The following is a 22618-nucleotide window of genomic DNA, read 5'->3' on the forward strand; positions in this document are numbered from 1 at the left end:
TTTCTCTGCTGGAAGTCTATGGTAATTCACCCATTTTATCATCAAACTGTAACAACATATGGATCCAAGGAAAGAAAATTACCCTTCATGTAAAAGTATGGAATTAGCAGCACATGTCCTTACTATGATAATCAAAAATCAACCTAAAGTTGACTCCAAAGCAAAAGTAATTAGGTCTCTGCTCTTTCATGCTTCTTAATTATCTCTGGAGGGGATAGAAAAAGTTGTCTTTTGTTTTTGCTGCATTAGAAATGCAGGTGTTTTCCACCTTGGAAGACTCGAGAACTAAGATTTCACAAGAGTCAAAAACCTGGAAGTGGCCCATGGAAAACAGAAGGATTCTTATGTTTCTTTGGGTGTGAATCTCACCTACAACCACATATASAGAGTACTAGAATAAATGGTCATGCAAAAAAGCAGTATGCATGTTTATCAGCATATACAAGGCAGATAAATTCACATGATATCTATGGGAAACAGATGCATTTTGTATTGTTCGAGTTACAAATGGTAAGTTCCATTTATATACATTTATCCTCAGCTAAACCATGGACTTACCATTCACATTTGTACTCTCCAGAGTGCATTCTTTCAAGTTATTTCAGTGGACCTGGTTCCTCAGTGAATTCTGCTAATAATGCAAGTATTTTTATTGGCCTTGTCACCAGGTTATGTCAAGTGCCACTGGGAGGCTTGCTGCTTGATGTACATTCACAAAGATGTGTTTTTCTCAGGAACACACTCATAGCATTCCTCAATGAATGGAGGAAGTGCTAAATACTGTCTCACCGGTTTGAGAAGAGCTGTGGTATAGTATCATTACATGTAAAAAAGCACCTATTTTCTGAAAGAATTTACATTTAATCCAGGATTTAATCCAGAATGTCCCCTTTCTGGCTACTGTCTGTCTCTAGTGTAGTCTGCAGTAGATAACTAAAAGTTAGTTGCATTTTTCGATCGGTTGTTAGCTAGATAATTCTGTTATTTCCTACTGTTTTCCATAGCAAAAAAAAAGTTATTTGCTATTATTTTCAATTCTCTTGTAAATAACTGCAACATGACACCTAGATTCTTATACCATGCCACGATAATGATGCCTCAATACCATTTGTACCTTCTTTCATTAGTGACCATTTCCTGATAAAGACCTGTAGTTTGTAACAATATCTATTGAGAAACTTAAACCTAGACCTACTAAGTAAAATAATACTCAGTATAGGCAAATTAGCTAATTTCCACAGAGAATTCTGCCCCAGGAATAGCAAAAACCTTTTCTTCTCATCCCAGAAACAAGGAAAGAATTAGATTTTTACCAAACAAAGCATTTTCAGCAGAAGTGTAACCATAAGCATGAGTAGCATCTTTTGAAACAAACTCATGAAATTTAAGCAAGAACTTAGTGAGAAATGTAGGCATACTGCTATTGTATTATTTGCATTTTTTTAAGCAAAGTTTCTCTCTCACCCTGGTTACATGTCATTGTTCAGTTTACATACTAAACCCCAATGAAATATCAGATTACGCAAAGACCAATAACACCTCTATGCCTGATCCCTCTCCAGTAGGAGACTGTTAAAACATAACATTCCCTGAAAGATCTACTGACATGATGTTCCCCTGACTGTCCAAATGTAACACCATGCTGGCTCTGCAGCCTTGTGCTAGCAAAAGCTCCCACCCCACTCAGAACAATACTGCAGTCCTACCATGCAGGAGGCTCTGGGGTGACCGTTGAGTGCACTCTGATTTTACAAACTGTCATATGGCGAGATAGTGGTGGGTTTCAATGCCGTCACCTATTCAGTCAGCCCAGATGAACTAGAATCACCATTTCAGTTATATCATAGCTTGGGGCGAGAACATGTCACCCTCTTTATTTCCAGCTCAGAACAAGCTGCTTAGGCAGATGCTAACTGTGGTCCTCCCTGCCATGTTCTGTAGAGTGGCCTTTGTCTGCATTAATTGAGCCCCCACTCCATTTAATAGGCTGTTGAAATCTTATTGAAACAGAGCTAGTGCCGCAGGTTAAATACATTGCAGTGCTCTTGTTAATCCCCTCATTAATGGAGCTGTAAAGCTTGTTGAGAGCTGTGAGTTTGCATATATTATCTGAGAGTTCTTCACTCAAGTGCTATCAATAAAATGACAAAGCCAGTTTGCAAATAGTGAAATCAACAGTGACACAAAGCTAGATACCTTAAAAAATAAACAAGTTAATAACTGATAAATCTTATTTTCACACTTGGAGGATAAAAAAAAAAACAGGTTGGAGAATCTGCTTTTTTATTGGATGAACTTAAAACATGAATTACATACAAACATGACTTTTTTTCTTGGGCAGAGAGAACAAGCAAGAAAAATACCACCTCTTTAAGAGAGGCTACTGGCTGAGGTTTGGCCGTARCTGCTTAGAAGTAATTTAATGAGCCATGCACAGACTAGCCGCACTTAGCAGACCCAAAGAAGACAAATGAATTCATAACACAAAATAAGAAGTGAACTTAGATATGAAATACAATGGAGCTTATTGAGAAAGCCTTGCATGGTTTCCAAAGGAAAAGAAAGCAGAGTAGGCCCTGGAGAAGAAAAGTGGGTGGTAAGAGAAGCATTAAGCAAGTCAGGGCTCTCCCACACCTGCCAGGAGGGGGAGCATGAGGAAGGACTCCCCTAGCAAATGCACGGCAGAAGATGGCTGACTATCAAAGGGCAAAGAAATAAGGAAGTTGGGACTGAGTGGCTGATTATACACCAGGGCACAAGTAAAGTCTGAGGAGTCCAAGCAGGAGAGGCAGCCACTAAAGCAGGCTGGGAGCAAAGCTGTTCTGAGGCCAAACTGTCTGGGGCTGATGTCAAAGAGCATTTTGCTATGTTCTGCTGGGGCCAAACAATAGTCTCTTGAGTTCAAGTTTTTCTTAATGCTGATTGGAAATGTCAATCTTCCTTGTAATAAGGAAGACAGAAATACCCAAAAATATATTTTTGTCCACATTCATCTTTATCTTATATCTGAATGATAGGCATGATCCCTAGCAGATCAGAACACCATAGAGAAGCCCACAAATAAAAATAATGACTAAAACTATCAAAACTGAATTGTTCTCCTAGCAAAAACTAAAATTTAGGGGTGTACTGGTGTGGGAGAGTAACAGTATTTTCCCCCTCTGTGGCTGAGTGACTTCATCATCTCGTACCTCCTTCACCATTTCCTTTCTTTCACACCTTTCTGTTTTCAAAAGAGAAAAGCAGAATGAAACATTGAATGATTTCACAGTGCAAAAGTCACTAAACAGGGGATTGGTCTCCAGAAATGTGCAGCCATTCATGTGAAACAAAACACTTGATTTTCTTCTCTTCAGTGGTGAAGGCAGGTATAGGGGGAAGAAAGGTGGAGGCCTGCAACTCTTAAAACTTTAGTAAAAATTTGGAGACCCTCTAACTCATTCTTCCTATACACTCTTATTTCTTCTCCTCTCACGAGTGACCAAGGCTCATCCTTTCACAGAATCCTCCTTATACTATTGTTTTTATTAATGACAGAACTGGATCATTTGAAACAGAGGTGATACCTCACTATGACAGGTGGCACAGTTAGCAACTATGTGGATTTAGTGATGATTTGAATTTCTTCCTCCCTATCTCTGACAGATGAGTGTACATAGTTTAGAAAATCCCCAGTGGGGGAATTGCAGAAACATGATAGCCACAGTAGAGTCCTCTTCAGATATTCTCAGAAGCCCTTCTTCTAAAGCATAATATGCATGCCTCTAGTTGCCCTTATCTTCTACTTTTTGCTCTGACTTCCTGGACCAGAAGAAAACCTGATCCAGGTTCTTTTCTTAACAGCCCTTCTTGTATAAATAGTCACATTTCTGATCAGGGTCTTCTTTTAAAACCTGGAATAAACCAAGGACGAAGTTTGCCTGTCTATATTAAGGGTCTACCCTAATGCATCTACACCAGTGACTGGACTGGACAGTGACTTTAGTTCAGGCAGTTCTTTACAGTATAATGAGAACTGTGTCTTCTTAGGCACTTTTAAAACCTAATCCTGAATGGGTTTTTTTTTCTGAACACAAATCCTATGCCTTTCCTGAACGCTTCTTTTTTTAGCTAAATGAGGGCTATATAGCATTGTTTTAGTCTAGTGTGGTTTTATGTTCTTCTTTTTTACATTTGGAAACCACTGAAAAGTGTTTTTTGGGGGAAACATGTGAAATACATATTTTCAGGATTTTTTAGTTACACTCAGTATAATAAGTCCACAGTTATGGTACACAGTTACAGTATACCATGCTTTGTCCAGGGAAGGGCACAAAGTGGTTTTCTTAAATGTTTCTACTTAGTTCTTCTCTCTTGACTTCCACAGATTGTCTTGTCTGTGGTATCTGCTATTTCCATTATCTCTAAGGGTACTCCTCTAACAATGTGGAAATGTAGCTGTGAGTTCTTGAGGGTCAAAATTAGAAGAGAGAAATTTAAATTTTTCTCATCAAGAGAAGTACCAGAACTTAAAAATGATCTGTTGAGGCTAAGGGTAGTCTGATTTCCAGTGCACATCAACCAGTGCAAAGACTCCAGCTAACCTTAATGGGCTTGAGATGAGGCTTATGAAGTTAAAGAGATTGTGATATACTTAAAGTCTGACTTGCATTTTCTTACAAGCAGTTCTATGTCTGGAGGTTTCCAGGCTATTCATTTTTGGTAAACTACTCAGAATATTGTAAGTACTCTAGATACTTCTGGGAATTTCTTTTGATTAAAATATCAAAAGATTACTTTTATCCTTCTCACATACACATATTGATGTCTTTTCTGTCCTTTCCTGAAAAAATAGCTTTGGTCTTTTCTTTATCTGCAGGTGCTATCTCTAGAAAGTGGATATAGCTTGACACAGATGTAAAATCTTTCTTTTCTAATTCCCAAGATGCTACCTTTTGCAGATACTGCACACACACACAAAAAAAAAGCCTGAGAAAAGATACAAAATTGGCAACAGTTTGTCCCTTTGTTTTACCCCAGAACTTAAAAAAATCCATTTTCTTTGGTAAAATTTTTACCTTACTTATAGTAGAAATAGAAATGGTAATTTCTCTCCAGCACACTTGGCTCTTAGTTTAAGCTTCATTGTTGTTTATCATCTTTTTTGCCACATCTTAAAATTTAGACTTTAAGTTTTGAGGGACAAAGAGCAGTTTTTCTTGAAACAATTATGACTCTTAAGAGAGCAGTAAAATAACAGACAACAACATAAGTGTCATGTTATATGTGCCTTGTTCTGCAAGGCCTGGTACCTGACTGAGGCCTGATAAGTTCTTTTTTAACATCAAACATACAGTGCTTATATCTTGCACTCCTTTTCTTGCATAAGTCAGAAGTAATGGGGGAAGAAGAGGTAGGGGACAAGGGCAACAAGCTTAACTCAGTGCTTGAGAATTGTCAGGTCTGCAAATATATCTTGTAATGAATGATTTCATGTTAATCTTTGCRAGTACATATGTTGTTTTAACAACTGGGATACTATATGTAATATCAAAAGCACAGTGGTTCTTATTGGTTGAACCTGCCTTCACCTAACTGCAGGTAGTACTAATCACAGTGCAGCTAATCGCAGCCTCAGATTCAGCACTTCAGCTATCTCACTCCACGGACATGCTGCCTGGCTTGTCATACTGGAGCCTTAGTGTCATTTACATGGAGACTCCTTTACTAAGCTTAAGCAGCATAAAAAGTACGCATGTCACTGCCCCATACTTCTCACAGAGGAGCTATGTATCCCGGTCCTATGGAAAAATTAGCAGGCTGGTATTACAACTACTGCATTAATCAGTCATTTCCATGAGTCCACAGACAAGATTGTCACTCAAGGATATGTACAACATACTCACAGTGTATGAACCTGCCATTCCAACAGCAATAAATGACTGCTGCACTGAAAACACCGTTGACCTCACAGATAMAGTCAGGGTACCCTCCATAACTGCTTTTCTAAAGCTCTAGCTAAAGTAGATGAGATTCCCTGGCTGCTATGAAAAGCCTTTTGCAAAGCCTTATAGGAGCAAGAAGGCCCGAAAGATTGCTTCAGCTTCACACATTGAGAATTTCAGGGTTTCATGGCATTGAAGGCATAAGAAATCTGTTGTGATCACCCAGCCTAACCTTCAGAACAACACAAGCCACAGAATTTCAGCAGCAGTTTCCACAGAGAAGGTATTCCTCTTCACTACCAAGTCAGCCTTGATGACTGCTTTTCACTACATCTAGCAAAGTACACTTTGAAATGTTGGCATCTTTCACAAACAAATTCATTATTTACATAAATTAAAACTTTCATATATCCTTTTCCCCCTTCTCTAGGTCAATTGCAAAGAAAAACATGGAAGTGATGATGTAAGCAGAGAAAAGAGCCCCCCAGTCCTGGGCACAACAGGTGGGAGTGATCAGTTTCCATTCAAATTAACACAGCTGCTGTCAATGGAAGGAACTCCCTTTCCTTCCCATGAAAAATATACAGTTTAATAGCATTTCTATTAATAATTAAAGCCTTTGGGCAGCATCAAGTGACTCCCCAGAACACTTGCCAGATCTTGAAGTCCTTGATCAAAATGGGACTGTTAGTAAATGTGAGCCAACACTTTTTACTGGAATTTCCTCTGCTTCCTCCTATTTGCTTCTCATGAAAATATTCCACCAGGAACGTTTTTCACCAGCTCTTTCAAATGTTGAGCTAGTAGGCAGGCAATGACTGAATAAATATTCCACTCCTAGCAAGGGTCCAATGAATGAGTGTCCATCTGTACAAAGCTTGCTTTGCTCCCTATGGATCTAAAATGGCACCTGTTAAGCAACACACAGATGGGGTTTTATGTCTGCCAGTTGATCTAAATAGGGATAGTCTTCTTATTGATGGTGATCTTTGGCTGGCCATAATGCTCAAAAAAGAGAAAATCTTGGCATAAGAACTCTATTGACTTAGTTTTAAAAACATTTATTTTGATAGATTTGAGTAAAATGGCTTTTTATTCAATTTTTGCTTACTACCAGGCAAAGCAAACTGGGATTTCATCTGAAGAGGTGAATATCTAGCATTAATCAATAACTCAGCTTGTGAGTATTTCAGAAAAAATCCCTTCTACCAGCAACTTCCCTCTGAGGCTACAGCAAGCAAATAACATTGCTTAGCTTTATCGAACCTACATTGCCTTTCTGGTCTAGAGAAGCCCATGTGATATGATACCTTTTCAGTGTTGTGTTCCTCTGTCATACACTGATGCTTTATTGCTCAGAATCTACTCACTCACCCAGTTAACATTCAGTTTGCCGTTGCACAGTTTCCATAATCTTACAATAGTAAGCTACATGCAAACATTGTCCTGTCAATTCAGTGCTATGCTTTAGCTAAACAACAGGAATTAGAAGACAAAAGCTGATGTGATCCTTTTTTCTTTCTTTCAGTCAAAAGGAGCCTTTACAAGGAAAAAACTGACTGGCAGAAGAATAAATTATTTCTTTATTCTTTTTATGCTTTGCTATGCTTTTTAATGTAAACTTTTCTAAGTCCTTATTTCATTTTTCATGAAAAAGGGGAGTAAATTCCTATGAGTAAATCTTCATGGTAATAATGCAGGACATCTGTCTCATGTAGTATCCCTGCTTCACAGTTCCAACCCTTATCCCTTGCTATCAAAATCTTCCCTAGTGAATCCTAATGTCCTCACTTCCTTGCTTCACTTCTTTAGATCACATTCAAACATATAACCCAGAGAATTAGAATTGCTTTTCTTGTAAGGCTGGAATTCCATTTGTGTACAAGCAGTTCTTCTTCTATAACTCAAGGTTTTTTGGCAATTTTTGAAGATCACATGCTCTGAAAAATGCTCCAAATACTTTGTGCATGTTCTTCATGTACATTACAAAAGCAGTGCCCATGCAGTAATGAGCTTCAAAGAGCTGTTTTCACACATTAGAAGGAGAAAAACTCCCAGGTTGTACTGAACTTAGCATCTACCACATATTCCAAAAAAAAAAAAAGTAATACATTTACAGTAATACAGTTAAAGCAAATTACCATGGAATAACTTTCAAGTGAACTGGGAAACATTTGATGTCAGAATAAAATTACTTCAGCACCTTTGTCCCTATAGAGGAAAAATAACTCACAGTGCTTTTCAAAACATGGGAACAACACAGTCCCTCTCCTAAGCTCTTTCCCTCAAGGAAGACATGTTCCGATGACATTGGCTAGGTGTAGACTGCATATAGGGACTGCAATTTTTAAGGGAGCCTTAGAGTGATTTAAACAGCTACTTCCCTGTATTTGGGTGTCTTATGCCCTATGGGCACTTTGAAATTCCCATGCATGACGATGGATGAATTTGCCTAGATGGTCCTCAGGATTAACTGATTTACTTTCAAAAGCATCTGAGTTACCTCAGATAAGTCTGGGAAGTCAACTACTCTCCTCCCCTATGATATGAAAAGAACATGTTTCTGAAAATGTGATTTTCTATTGAAGCTTTTCTCTCAACAGCTTTCAAGAAGGAAACTGACAAGTTAGGTCAGGAAAGCCTTTTCCAGCATTCACAGCGTAAACTCCTCAAAATCTTTGGCCAAATGGAGAGAGGATGCCCACAGGGAGAGCCATCCACTAACACCCTGTGCATTTAGACCAAGAACCCCTTGCTAGTCATCTCTCCATAAAGTCAGCAGAGAGATTTCTTCAGCTAAATGCTGAAAAAAGAACAGCTGGAAATAACATGAAGGAAAGTGAATTAATGAATACCAGGTCTTCACTTTTGATATGTTAGTTGCTTGCTCTGTAATGAAATGTGTGTTGACCACAAATACGAGAGGAGCTCACTGCAAATTATTTGCCTTGTCATTTACTGTGGAAGCCACAAAATGATGTATTGACTACAGTGCACAAAAATAGGGACAAATAAGTTTTAATTGCCCCTAGCCAGGTACTGCTCCAGACCTCAGGGCCCCAGCACAGCCTGTTGCATCAGCTCAGTGCAGAACATGACAAAGCCTTGACTCCTATGTCTCCATTTCACTTGAGCAAATGTGTTAATAGATCTAATGCCATCTTATTTTCTCACTTTGATTCGACAGAAGGTGACCAGACAACGAGTGTGAGGTCATTTTGGAAAGAGGAGGACTGCTGAGGTGAGGGTCACTCAGGAGGCAAGGTGCAAGAGTTCAGGAGCTTGCCTCCTGGGAAACTGAAGTTTGCACTCTGATTTCTACATTTTGACAAATTCCTTGTCATGTCTTATATCTCCACCTTTTTAGCCCATTTGTCTTCCTTGCTAGAGATCATCTCTCCCTGACCTGGTGGACAGAACTGGAKCTTTCCTTTATCCAGTGACCAAAATTTGCACCAAGACTTGTAGTTGTGCTTAGAGAGATGTATGATACAATATGTCACCAGTACTGTCTCTAATTGTCATGTATAATTGTCAGTATCTTCTTCAGAGCTAAGCTTACTTTCTTTTGTAGACTAGAAAGGCTCAAATTTGCTGTAACCTGTGCTAACTGCTCACAGCTGCAAATCAAAGAGCTGCTGCTGCAGCTGGAGAGCCATAGGGGACAAAGTAATGGGCTATGCTCCTTCAGACACCAGCTGCAATTAGAGTTGCACTGGAGCCATCACAGCAGTTGCATCTCAAACACGATCCTCCAGAGAGACGAATCTGCTTATTCTAGAGTCACTTTCCAACAGCAGATTTGGCTCAGCCAGTAATTTACCCTCAGATCAAAACCATGCACAAGTGAACAATCTCCAGCTGCCTGCAACAATTTCTTCTTAGTTTTACTTCTTACTGTTTTGCTTATCACACATTCCAGACATCTTGGCTCATTCTAAGCTCTTTTATATCTAGGTTTGTGCCCAGAAGAGAAACTTTACATTCTCTTTTACAGATGCAGTGGAAATGTCAAGTCAGATTTTTTCACTGTAGTATTCAGGGATACTCCTTTGATCTGAAAGGGGCTGACTGGATCAGTGTGTGCTACCTGAGCATTCAGGACTAACTGCTTTAAATCCAAAACATTCCTGCAGAAAAGGAAAGAGTTCTGAGTGCAGCAGTCACCCTCCATATGCAAATACTCACCATCCCAGGAGCAGCAGAGTAAGACTGGCCATTTTGTGAGAGTGCCAAAAAGACAGAAGGCCATCTGGTGCTATAGACTAATCTAACAGCGCTGAAGTCAAAAAGGCCTGGTTGGTATACAGTACATAAGGCTCTCTTACAGAGAGATTAGTCCCTGTAGCCAGAAGAGGCTGGACATTACATTATCTGTGCTAGAGTAGCAAACACAGACAAGCTGTAAGAAACAAGCTGGCAATGTGGCCTTCAGAAAGAGCAGAAAGTAGGAAGTTGACAGGAAACAAGTAGGAGACTTGTTTGGGATTAAGAATTTTGGAAAAGAACATGTTTGAATGTATCAAATTCAGCTGCAAATTGATATGTGTATATGTGTAAGTAAATTCCTGCCTGGCATAACTTAAGAGTGGTGTTATTGTTTGTATAAATAGTTTGCAAGAACATAAAGTTGGTATGAAGATAATGTGTAAAGAGGGAAGGGAAAATGTGAGATCCACATGGAAGGAGTACTGCTTGGTGCCAACACGTACTCAGACCCGATAACCCAATGTCTCAGTGGTCTGCTGTGTTCATCTTCATTGCATTAAATGTGATGGCACCATATGCTTATATAGACCTACAGTAATGAAAGGCAGTACATCTTTTACAAACAATATGCCATCTTTCTGAGTGTGAGGATACAATCAGCTACCATACTTGAGGGCTGGAGGACAGCCAGTGTGGCACATGCAGTTAGGTAAAAGTGCATGGAGTCATCCAGTGAATTGCAGACCAATAAAGTTTGCTTCCAAAATCTGGTAAATTATTTGCAATGGTGACTATAAAATACTTACAATATAATGGGATCTAGACATTGTGGTCTCTGTAAAGGCACTAATCTGTTGKKKTTKTTTTTGTTTTTTTTTTAGTGAGTTAGTAAAATAGTAGGTAAAAGAAAAGGTTGGCATAATTTATTAAGGTTTCAAAATGTCTTTGTAGAAACCCTTCATATAGAGCAACTAAAGAAACTAAGCAGTCAYGGAGGAGAAGGAAGAGGAGGAGGAGGAGGAGACAAAGTAGTTGCATAGATCAAAAATGGTAAAGTAATAAATAAAAAGAAGGAAAAATGGTTGCTATGGCATGAGGTTATCCGTGGTGTGCCACAAGGTTCCATACTAGGGCATCTGTTATTTATCAACTATCTGGAAGGGGTTTTGCTGACATTCCAGAATTATTTAAGTTGATCAAGCCAGAGAAACTCTGAAAAACTTTGCAGGCCTTAAGCAACTTGAGTGAATAGAAAATATGATGGCAGATGAAACCAAATGCTGGCAAATCTCTTTAGCACACTTTAAAGGAAATCTTTTGAAGAGCTTGCATTCTTGAGCTCTAAACTGACTGTATCTCAGAAAAAGATCCAACCAACACTGTACATAGATCAAAAAAGACAGTTATTCATGAAGAAGTGGTGGTGAAAAAGTAAACGGTTATTRGGCTGTGCAAGGAATGGAATGGTAATAGTACAGAAATATTATAATTCCACTGCCTATATATTGTAAGTTAATTAGCTAAATAAATGACATATTGTCATCTGGAACACTGTGCACAATTTTATCTACCTCTATCAGAAGGGCGACCGAAGAATTAGCTGAGATAAAAATTAGTAGAAACATTGAAAGAGCCTCCTGTGTTTGCCTTTGATAGAAGGCAAATAAGTGGGGACATGAGAAAAGAATTACAGTAATAAATAACATGCTCTTAGTATAAGAGCAAGGGAACATTTGCTGAAACTGAAATTTAGTGGCAATTTCAAAAGTGGCAATAGGAAACTCTTCTTCAAACAAAATAAAATTAGGTTATGGACTTCTTCTCGTAGAATATCATTACAGCAAAAAGCTTACACAAATTTAGAAAGGTTAGATATGTAGGTGGCTAATGAGAATATAGATTTACAGTGCTAAATATGAAACATTAGGTAATGATTTCAGACACATATATCAACCTGCAGTTATAACTTCTGGGGGCACAAACACACCCTTCTATACAGATGACCAACTCCCTAGCAATGTCCTGTCAGGTTTTTGTTCTTTTCTGTGACATATCTAGTACTAGCTACTGTTCAAGGCAGGACAGTAGGCCTTGGATTGATTTACTCTGGACATTTTTATGGATAATTATTGGAATAATAATAAGAATGATTATTGCTGTATAGAGTGAGTATTCTCATTGTTAGGTATTTATTGAATATTTTTATTTTAAAACTTTGCTGCTCGATCTATTTCCATCTACTTTCAACTGAAAATAAAAAACAAAGAAATGAGCAGCATAAAACCCTTTTCTGCATCATTATATTTCTAATTTTTTTTGAAGAAGTGTTGCAAATTCCCTTTTCCCTAAGTGGGATTTGAGCAGGGGAGATGCAGATCACAACCAATATTTCTTACAATGTTAAGCTGTTATTACTGATAGCAGATAACTGTTTACATAACACATTCACTTATTCACTCACACATGCAATCATAGATACCAGCTGGAACTGGGAGACCAACCCCACTGTATACGCTGAAGCAGAGGGTCATATTAATGCACCAATGGCTTCTAGGTAGCTGTTGAGAAAGTCCTTCAGGGAGCCCTTTGTTTCATCAGGTGTTTATATAATCCTGTARTGTGTGCATATAGCAGCTACTGTCTTCTGGGATGTAGTCCAAGTCACACAAACTGCTGTTGAGGCTAGTGKGTGCTAGTAGCCTTGTACTGACTCAGCAGACTCCTGGAGTCCTGAGTTTATCAGCTCTTGCAGATTCAACAGGACTATAATCTCCATATTTTATCCTTCAGAAACTTTTGCAAACTACCTTCTCAGCACTTACTTTTCCTCTTCTTGGCTTGTAGATAGTTAATATCTACAGTTAATATAGGTTTATCAGAAGGAATCGATCCTACCAATCCTATCCTGGATTTTGAGCCAAGGCTTATGACTGGGGCAGTGCAAGGACACTACAGTTGCCCAGCTTCTTATTCCTGTGGAGGGGAAATTGCTCTCCACATATGTATTAGTGAAATGTGGATATGAGCCAGAGAAGAAAACAATCAGCTGAAATGGCAGGAGGAAATGGATCTATCACAGGTGGTTTTTGCATAAGAAGTGTCTAAATCTTCTCTGGAAAATTTTGTTAATGTCATACCTTTAAAGTCTGTAGTATTAACACTTCATCAAAATAGCCTGTTGTACAGCATATCCTATACCCCAGCTTCTTATAGTCATATCTTCAGGGAACTCTTCTGTGAAATATTGTATAAATTGATTTTGGTCATACCACATCCAGCCATGGAGCACATTCACCAGTCCAGTGCAAAAAAAATAATAACTGTATAATCCTGTAGTAGAGATAGTATAGTAGTATAGTAGGGATACTGAAATACATTCGTACTACTGATCTTTGCCAACAGCTTAATTATCATTTTCTCAGATACCAGGTTGTATGTTGCCTCCTGCTTTAGACATGACTGCAATCATTTAGACCTGCAAAGAGGGGAAAGGATTATCTCTCACAAATTCTTGGTGGAATTCTATGTAAAATCATAGAATAATTTAAGTTGCAAAAGACCAATGCTTAAGTCAGACCTGACTCTGAAGTTAGATGTGGTCGCTCAAGGCCTTGTCCAGTCATGTTCAGAATATCTGTGGGGATTCCACAACCTCTCTGAGACCCTGTTCCAGCGTTCGACCACCCTCACTACGGTGAGGCTGAAGATAGCAATAAAATCTTTCCTCAGCCTTCTCTTCTCCAGGTTGAATAAACTCAGTTCTTTCTCTCTTCAGCATCTGTAACATGCGCTCTAGCCCCCTAACCATTTTTGTGACCCCCTGCCAGATTTGCTCCAGTATATCAGTATCTTTCTTTTACAGGAGAGTCCCAAACTGGACATATAATTCCAGAAAAGATCTCACAGGTGCCAAACAAAGGAGAAAATCATTTCCCTTGACTTGCTGCCCACAGTCTTACTTATGCAGTATGTGGTTAGCCTTCATCAGCACATTGCTGACTCATGGTTGAGGACCAGGACAACATATGAACACATATGTGTACGACCACTCACTTATAATGTAGAGAGAACACTAAATCTTCCTGTTAGCACACATACATCTACTGAGAAATTCCCTGGACTTGCCAAAGAGAACTATAGCACATATGCAAAAGATGTACCTATCACACATGCCAATGAATACCAAGTACAATACCTGCAGTTTTCTTCCTCTTTGGATTGCTGTGGATGACCTGTAAAAATGACAATCAGGACTGAAAACAAATTTTGAACCCCTTCCCCCCCCCAAAAAAAAACCCCAGTAGTACTTTACAAAATACTAAGATGTATTTGAGGAAAAAAACCCAAGCAGCAACTGTGGATTAACAGACTAACCAATGATATTTTCTTTCACTTCTCCATTAGCACTGTTTGATGTTACATGTGCTTCCCTGTGAAGTTTCCCCTTTCAGAGTGAGATCTGGGCAGTACCCATCCTTGAGTCACATGCAGGGATTCAGTGAAGCATCTGCCTTGGTCTAGCCAGCAATGTGCCCTCATGGCCAAGAAGGCCAATGGCATGCTGGGGTGCATTAGGAAGAGTGTTGCCAGCAGGTCGAGGGAGGTAATCCTCCCCCTCTACTCAGCCCTGGTGAGGCCACATCTAGACTACTGTGTCCAGTTCTGGGCTGCCCAGTACAAGAGAGACATGGCACTACTGGAGCAAGTCCAGCGAAGGGCCACAAAGATGATTAGGGGACTGGAGCATCTCTCTTATGAGGAAAGGCTGAGAGAGCTGGGCCTGTTTAGCCTGGAGAAGGCTGAGAGGAGATGTTATCAATGTATACAAATATCTAAATGGGGGGTGTCAAGAGGATAGGGCCAGACTCTTTCCAGTGATGCCCAGTGACAGGACAAGAGGCAACAGGCACAAACTGAAATGCAGGAAGTTCCATCTGAACATGAGGAAAAACTTCTTCACTGTGAGGGTGACAGAGCACTGGAACAGGTTGCCCAGAGAGGTTGTGGAGTCTCCTTCTCTGGAGATATTCAAAACCCACCTGGACGCAATCCTGTGCAACTTGCTCTAGGTGACCCTGCTTGAGCAGGGGGGTTGGACTTAGACAATCTCCAGAGGTCCCTTCCAACCTCAACCATTCTGTGATTCTGTGATTTTGTATAAAGAAGGAAGAGATATGGTCTGCTGGTGGTGTCTTGTAGGAAGTCTTCTACAGGTAGAGTGGAGATTCAGGCCTGTAAAATTGCAAGCTGAAGGAGGATATGCCTGATGAAGCTGCAGAAGCAGAGAGACTGAAGCTAAGCCTGTAAAGGAAACAGATGGTTCCTGTGTGGTCATGCAGAGGGGGAAGGTGGCAGGACGTGTTGAGACTGCAGGAGGAAGAGAAGCAAAGAGAGGAACATCTGTAAATATCCCCAATATTTGGGTTCCAGAACAGAGAGCTGAAAAAAAATCTGACCTTCTTGCTGTGAGGTATTTATTATTTGGCTTTATATGCAAATCTAAAGATTCCACAGCAGGGAGGAGGGAGGTACAAGATGGAAATGAAGGCAGAGTTAGGATTCTGCTAAGGAGGGAAGTGGTAATGGAATGAAAAAAAAGACACCACTATTAGAACAGATATATCTTGTGCTACATGCACATTTGAAGAGGCACACAAATCAGGTTAGAAGACAAAACTTTTTCTAAGGCATTCCAAACTGTGTGTCTTCTTATGTGCAAATATGTGCCCACAGATGTACACAAAGTATACAAAAGTACAGGGCATGTCATCTCTCTTACCTTTTGCTATATTCTTTTGGATAATAGTTATTCAGTCAACAATTRAATTCCACAATACACATGTAACACTTTTTTCCAACATGTTTTATAAACATTGTGGTAGCCTGTTCTTTTAATTCCTACTGAAAAATGGATGGAAACCTGAAAGAAATAGAAATGCATACTTCATCATACCAGTGGCTATGTTAACCAGTGAGTGCCACTATGCACCAGACATAAGTATTAGAAATCTAATAACAGATAGAAAAGAGCAGTGCTTATTTTTTATATAAATGCTACTATCTTTTTAAGATTAAAACTTTTCCTGTGACTGCTAGCAAACACAATGGTCAACAAGATGAGATCCCCTATTGATGATCATTTTCATTGAAATGAATCTCATTATTGTTATTTTCATTTCTATTTTATATATTTTCATTGGATTTGCAGAAAATCAAAATACAGACATCTGTGTATTTTTTGCTTCACAGATTTAATAAACTCCCTGTGCAAGTCAGTTCAAATACGGGCAAAATTCAAGGAGTGAAAAAATGTCACATTTAATCAGGACTACCAAGATAGCGGTGAGGAACACTACACCACAGTTGCTGAGAGAAAATTATGTTCATTTCATATTGCTTAAAAAAGTCCATATTCTGAGCTGGGCTGCTATGAATCCAGAGCACTCTACTGTAGAGTCATGTGGGTGTAAACCCAGAGAGATAGACTGAAATCCAGGTCTGTCCCAAACCAACAGCCTTTCATTCTGTAATTTTCTGTAGAGTAGATTCTCATACAACGTACACTGGAATAAACGAGATCAGCATCGTCAGTAGAGTTATTTGTGACTTACAACTACAGGAATGAAAACAGAATCCTGCCCTCAGAATTATAAATATTCCTGCTGAGTCTCTTTTCTTGGTATGGAAACAGATGGTTGATGCATCAAGGCCAGATTTTAATCTCAGTTGCAATCATGTAAATCTGAAGCTGTTTTGTTCAAGTCTTTGCAGGGGCTTGTATTCACAATAGAAAGTGGTCAGTGGCTTAAGGTATTCCCAGTTCCCAGCTTGTTTTCATTGGCATGCTGTCCCCTTGGGGATTTGGGTTAAAATAAATCAATTAATAAAACATGACTTTTTCAAGTTGGATCAATTCCCTGATTTAATCCAAAAAACTGACTCCCAACCACTTGCACCAGCACAACTTGGAGGGTGATGTCCTATGACAAACACCAGAGCAACTGGGACAGGAATACTTTTTAGTCAACAAACATGAAACTGCAGCCTCAGGAGGTTACCAATGATCAGAGAGCTAACACAGTGATGCAGAGCAATCTACAACTAGGCAAGGGAGACAACAAGTTAGAGGTTACTTTGATAAATTAGAGGTTTTTAAATTTGATATGCCTGATGAAATTTGCTATGGCCTAGAGCTCATAGGTAATTGGATAAAGTCATTTGAAACCATTAGCAATTATTCTTACAGCGTCAAGGATACAAGAGGTTCTAAAAGACCAGAAATAGGCAACCACCATGCTGGTATTTACAAGGAGAAGAAGGGTTGATGATCATTTTAACCCAACATATGCGTAGGTGGCCAATGGACAGGGCAGTCCTACTTTGTCCCACACATCTGGCCCTCTCCCTAGTATCAGCATTGGCATATTTGCAGCTGCATGGTCAGCTGGGTCAAGGAACTGATCTGGCTGAAAACCCTCCCTCTCTACGCCTCTCCTCCCAGCTGGGTTAGTTCTGCTGGATCAAATCCTTAATTTGATTTACTGCATGGCTGGGTGGACACTAGTGCCACACAAGGAAAAAGGAACAAGCAACTTGGGTGCAAGGAGGAAGCTAGCCCAGCCCAAGCTTATTTTGGTAATATAACCACAAAATCATACCTAGCAGCTGGTCAGCCTAACTCAGCTCAACAAATTATCACATAAAATATTAATAAACCGAGGATATAATAAGGAGAAAAGCAACAGCCAGAATACATTAGTCAAGATTAAATCAGGTCATAGCAACCAAATTTCCATCTATGACAAKTAACGGACCTTGTATCAAGGAGAGAAGCAGCACCTGTAATATAATTAAACTTCACTTAGTCTGCCACTATTTTATATGACATCCTTATAAGCGAAGTAGGGTAACATGGCTTGGTCAACCAACTGCAAGATAGCATTGGACAACCAACTGCAGCATGCTTAGATATTAGTTCTCAGTGATCATTTTTTGTAACAGTGAAGCTGGAATGAAGGTTGATGAATCTATCTATATTTAAAACATTAATGAAGTAAAATTAAAATACTATCATCAACACAGGAGAGAGAACCATTTCAACATTATCATAAGGGATCAATATTTCAATATAGTCAGGAGCTAGAAACAATAGACTTCTTTCTTCATCCTACTTTCATTTGTGACAGAGAGATATAGTGACTAACAAAAAATAATGACAGGCTTATACTTCCTATGTTTGTCCAACTGGCATTTCTTTTTCCTGGCTTATAATTCAACTCTCTCAGAACTGTGCCATTTCTGGTATTGCTTTTCTTTCACTAGGATTCTATCCATCACATCCTAAGGGAATCCAGTAGGGAATAACCAAATATAGCCAACGTAGAAGTAGGACTTCTGTTCCTTCCACAATAGCTCAAACTTCAGGTTTTAAGCAATAATTGAACTGATATACCCACTGGATTGTACTTCTCTTAACAGCATGGATATACTTGGTTATACAGAAAAGTGGTTGTATTTTATGGTTTAAATAAGACTTTTTAACTATTCTGCTTGACACTTTTGTACATATAAATAAGAAGCTTTTTTCTAGTTCAATTTAAAAGAACCATAGTGATTACTACATTGATATGGCTAGTATATTTCTCCACACAGAGATTTAGAGCTTTTCATCATATTTCTAAAATACTTAAGGGAATTTTATATAAATTATAAGTAATCCCATTCACTCAAGCCTAGAGTGAACATAAAGATTCTTCAAATCACTACATTAGAAAGTCTTGTCTCTGGTTATGTAGAATATCTTCTACAGTTAACATATATGTTCCAAATCTGTAAGTTTGATTCTCTCTGCCTTTTCTATTTCTGAAAACAATGTATGTTCTTGTAGCAGTTAATTATTTTTCTTTTAAATATTTCACCATAATCCTTCTGTATCAGCATAGTTAAAGCTCTTTTTTTTTTTTTTTTGCTCATTAAATCATCACTTAAATTCCAATTTCTTTAATATGGGATTGGTTAATCAGCCATTTTTGTTCCATATCTTCTGATCTGTTTTGACTATTGAGAGGCATTGCTATTATGTCATATTTGACTTCAGCACTATTTATAAATGTATAGCTGTCTGATCTGAATCATTTGTGAATCACCCTCCTTTTAAGCATTTTGTATCTTAAATATGTCTATACTTAAGGATTTTTTTAACATAACTTAAATATCCCTACAGTAACAGTTAAAATATATTCTAAACCCCACTGTGCATTAAAAACAAGAGAAGATGATCTAAAAACCCCCTGAATATCACACTTTGCTAAACTCATCAGAAATTCTATGGTCTAGCTACTTTCCCTCTTGGTTCCTCTGATAAATGCGGTAATCTGCATGGGTATCACCATGATGGAAAACTGTTGGGAGTAGCTATAATTACCATGGCTAAGAAAAAGATCCCCACAAAACCTGCACAAATGGTATAAGGACAAACAGATCTAATATAAACTTACATATTAATAGCTGAATACATGCATCCTTGTACTTTTGTGTTGAATCCATGTTACTTAGAAAGAAAGCATTTTATAAATCATCAGTATATTTCTAATCTTTGAAGTGGAACAAGCTACCACATAACACAGGCAAACTGGCCTAGGAGATTCCCACCAGCTTTGTAAATGTGTTGCAAAAGATCTCCTAGATAAAAAAATATCTTTGCAGAATTGCAAAATATTTTTACGTTGTACACCTGCTATACTCTGTAGAGAGACTGTGTGTGATAGCATATCACATTAGTCATATAAGATKTATTCAGACTACTTTCTCTATAAAATCTGTATGTCCCTGCCAGTTCACCACTTACCAAGCAGCGTTCTCATTGGGGTTGTTTTCTTAGGTCTGAGTCATTTGTTGTGGGTGAAGTTTTGCATACAAAGTACCTCCAATATCTGAAAAATGCCTCTAATGTGAAACCTACAAATATGTAATATGTGCCATTCCTTCCAAAATACCCAATTGTTAATTTTTTACTGGTACATACCAGTCTGTGTGATATAAACCAAATTAATACAAGGCCAAATTAATACAATTCCATAGTGATTTTGTACTGAGAAATGATATTCTCTTTCATTTATACTGGGTATATGCAAATACCTTTTCTTTACTATTAGATTTTGCACTAGAACATGTAGATCAGGAACCACTTCTTTTCTGAGTGTGATTTCATATCACCTCTTTCTGCCTTGTGCACACTTACAAGCTGAGACTTAAAAAATTTCAGGACACTGGAGCAGCCTGAACTATGTGACAAATCTCCATATCTGTCATGTCCACACTGCACAGAGCCTGCAACTTCAACTCCTTATTCGTGTGGCACAGTGACAAGGAGAGTCTGGAAAACCCTTGCATTTCTATGGATCAGAATCCACGAACAAGAAACTATGGGACAGCTAGCTCTGACTTTCTCATAGCACATGAGCTCTGTCATGGCAGCGTGGCATGGGAAGTGAAAAAAGACATACAGAGCTGACACAAAATGGCTCTCGCTTCCCATGTAAAAAGCACACCTCTATGTAGATTAAATTTTCCCCAGCTGCAGCCACAGCAAAGTACTATTCTCACAGAGATGTCGAAGTGCATTTACAGTGTCTACTTTTCTAGAAGCAAAAATTGAGGTTAAAACTTTGCCACTGACTTAAGAGAATCAGCATTTCAACCTGGGACATTTTCTCTATTGCAGGATAGCAAAGAAGACCAGGAGGTTTAAGCCTCTGTCATCTCTTCAGACTTCAATTGACAAGAAGTTAGATCCAGCCTCAGGAAGAATTGCAGCTGTAGCATGCAACTGGCACTCACACACTGCATTTTCTCACTTTGTTCCACTGACAATCTAAAGAGACCATTTCAGTAAAACATTACTCACCAATTACATAGGTTTCTAAGGAATTTACGTGGAAAAGGTGTGAACTGCACCAACACTCGGTCAACCTACTGACTCTTCTGTTCACAAAGCTTTCTTTTTCCCTTTGCCATCATTGCCTTATTCTGTGTTGCATTAGCAGAAGAAAAAAATATCTTCAGTGCACTGTTTTCTAAACATGAACCTGCCTTGAATCTTTTCACTTTAATTAGTGCCAGCAGAACTGATATTTTCTATCTGCAAGGTAATATGAAGTTTACTGATAACCATTTTACCTTAAAGTGTCACACAAGATYCAAATCTCCCATAAAATACCATGCTTTAGCAGAGTCATGTTTCAGAATATTAGGATTTCTACCCCACACCACTTCTTCTGTCAACTGGCCTATGGAATACAGTATTTTTTATAATACTGTGATTTCTTGTGTCTCCTGCAGATGAAGAGTGTGAGCACACTGCTGTTTTTATGTTGCCTGAAGCCACATCATAATAATTAACAACTATGTTGCACTCAGCAATTATACTGCACTTTATACTTTTCAAGATCTGTGCAAACATTAATTCAGGCTTCATGAATCTCAGATTTTACAAGTTAAATAGGGTCATGCCTGGTTAATACTCTGATAGGAAACTTCGCCCCACAAAACCCCAGAAGTTCAGAAGGGAATTATTTGAGAGATCCAATCGATGGTGCTACCCAGAAAAGGGGGAAATAGTTGCACAATGCAAACTTTCAAAAGAAAAATGTGTGAAAAGGAATCCCCGTGCCAAAAAAGATCAACATGGGAGGGTGGAGGGTTAAAGGCAATTTGCTTCATTGTTTTTTTTGTTTTTCAGTCTTCATGTATTCTTGCAACAGTTCCTGATGGCATCATTTCCTGAGCGTCATTGACAAGTTGGAGATAGCTGATACCAACACCACTAGGTGGCCTCTTTCATGTAAAGCAGAACGAACATCTTAAAACAGTATAGAGTTCCCTCAACGGTTTGAACAATGACATTGATGGAAATAGTAATATTAATTATTAGTAAGTTTTGGTTTTGAACCTAAGTTCCTCTACAATTCAAACTAATACAAACACAAGGATGGAAAAAATAATGGTGCTGTTCCTAAAAACCCACCCACAAAACCACCGCATGGATTAAAACAAACCTATTTTTAAAGTTATCACAGGAGATTTCACAGATTTTCTTAATAAGTAATTCAGATTCTTAGTAATTTATTTCTCCAATTACTCATGTTTACTGCACAGAGCAACCTGTGTCAATCCCCACACACCTAATCTCATATACTTTGATCAAAAGTGAGAAGGTTAATAACGCCGACATTTAAGTTACTGTCATTAGACCTCCAAATTAATACTACATTGAGATTAATGGGATAGTTCTCACCTCTCAGAGATGCATCTGCAAGCTTGCAGAAGAGTAAAGATGCTTCATTACAACACTAGGTATTTGATTTCTGATTTTGCCTCCAAGTGACTCCATACAACTTGAAAATTGCTCAGATTTTATACTAGTGAGGACCACATACAAACTGGAAAAGAAGAGGATGGAATTTAAGAGTTTCTCTTTGTAACCA

Source organism: Apteryx rowi, unplaced genomic scaffold, assembly GCF_003343035.1.
Source record: "Apteryx rowi isolate R43461 unplaced genomic scaffold, aptRow1 scaffold_138, whole genome shotgun sequence".
Lineage (NCBI taxonomy): Eukaryota > Metazoa > Chordata > Aves > Apterygiformes > Apterygidae > Apteryx > Apteryx rowi.